Source organism: Parus major, chromosome 9, assembly GCF_001522545.3.
Source record: "Parus major isolate Abel chromosome 9, Parus_major1.1, whole genome shotgun sequence".
Lineage (NCBI taxonomy): Eukaryota > Metazoa > Chordata > Aves > Passeriformes > Paridae > Parus > Parus major.
In genome coordinates this window covers 23,778,266-23,779,962 of record NC_031778.1, presented here as the reverse complement: position 1 = coordinate 23,779,962, position 1,697 = coordinate 23,778,266, and the positions used below count along the sequence as shown (strand labels likewise).

General features: G+C 69.8%; 1 protein-coding gene across 1 annotated transcript in view; it reads left to right on the top strand.

Moving 5' to 3' along the window:
- The first annotated feature begins 1,660 nt into the window (after nt 1-1,660).
- RSRC1 (arginine and serine rich coiled-coil 1) overlaps nt 1,661-1,697 on the top strand; it is a 98,390-nt gene continuing 98,353 nt past the window's right edge. Inside the window, exon 1 of the mRNA XM_033516641.1 lies at nt 1,661-1,695. The gene's annotated coding sequence lies outside the window, so the exon portion shown is untranslated. The remainder of the gene's footprint in view (nt 1,696-1,697) is intronic.

The following is a 1,697-nucleotide window of genomic DNA, read 5'->3' as shown; positions in this document are numbered from 1 at the left end:
GCCGCCCGACGTGCAGGGCTCCCGGGGTCTGATAGCGACGCCGCGATTGAAGTGGCACTATTTATACTTTGCAAAGCCGGCCCCTTGTTCCCGGCGAATTACCTCCCCTCGGAGCTCTGAATGGACCCCTTCCTTCCTCCCTTCCTTCCTCCCGTGCTCGCCGGTCGCCCGCCCGCCGCGGGGCACTGCGGCCACGGCACCGCCCGCCCGCCGCGCGCTGCGCCCTAATTAATTTAATTAGGCGCGGGACCGTGCGCGAGGTCCCGGGCGAGCGCGGCGCGGAGCGGGGCCGGGGCGGCGGGGGAGTGGCCACCGGGACGAGCGGGGGGGCGGCGGGGCCGCGCAGGCTCCGCGCACCGCCCCGCGTGGGTCGGCTCAGCCCCGCGGCCCCGGGAGCGCCCAACCGGAGCGGCCCCGGCCCCCAGGGAGCCGCAAAAGTTCCTCCGTGGGCGCCCGAATGCCCCGAATAAACGAGGGGATAAATGACGGCGAGGCATCGGATTAGAGCCGATGTCGCTAATATTGTTTGCCCTTTGTTTTTTTTAAATCCCACCAAGGAGCGCTTCTGTTGACGGAACTCGCCTTTTCCCCACCTTTGCTAAATTCTAATAAATTATTCAGAATTGTTTAACTCTTGCCTGCGTATCGATTTTTCATTGACCTTTGGGGCGATGACTTCACATAACGGAGCGTTCATTTACCGGGACGGGTTCGGTACCGGGGGTGGCATCAGCGTTTATTCGGAGCCGGTCACACGCGACCCTGTCGCGACAGGCGGCGAGTCCCGGTCCCCCCGCGCCGGGGGACGCGCGGGTGGCGCCGCCCGGGAGCCGCTCCCGCCGGGCTTTTTCGATCCCGGGGGCACCGGGCACCGGGGGATTCGGTGTGACCGATTCTGCCGCGGCTACCGCCCGCCTGGGTGACCCTCACCGGCCCCTCCGCCCGGACATTTCGTTTATCCCCACGCGCGTTTCGCCATTCCCGTGGCGGGGGAAGCGCCTGCTCGGGGAGCTCGCGTTAAACGAACCAAATTCGGTAAGAAAAATCGAATTAAACGAAGCGATTCAATGGTTCTGTTGTGTTTCTGGTCGCTGCCCGGCGGAGGCTCCGCTCGGCCCGGTGGCTCCCGGTGCGCTCCGTCCCGGTGGCCACGCCGCGCGTGGAGCGCTGTCCTCCGCCCGCGGGGGCGGCTCTCGGGGCCGTGGAGCCCCGACCCTCCTTTAACTCTCCGGGACGGAACGAAAACTCCCGGTGCCGCTGTCCCCGTCACCCGCGGCGGGACACGCCGTGCGCCCGGGGCTCGCCGCGTTGGGCGCGGTGCAGACAGCGCTCCGTGGGCTCTGCGCATCCCGTGGGCAGCGGGACCCCGGCCCCGGGACCACCCGCGCTGCCCTCCTGCCCGTCACCCGCGGCGTGCCGCGCCGGGAGCCCGTGGGACGCCGCGTTGGGCGCGGTGCAGACAGAGGTCTGTGGGTTCTACACCCCCCGTGGGCAGCGGGACTCCGATCCCTGTCCCTATCCCGGTCCCGGTCCCGGTCCCGGTCCCGGTCCCGTCCCGCGTGGGCACTCGCCGGCGAGCCGCATCGATGGCTCGGCGCTCGCTGCGGCCGCCTGGGCGCGCTCGGCGGTGGATTGGCGCTGCCTGCCCGCCGCCCCGGAAGGCGCTGGGCTCGAACCGGGGCCGCGGCGGCTCCGCC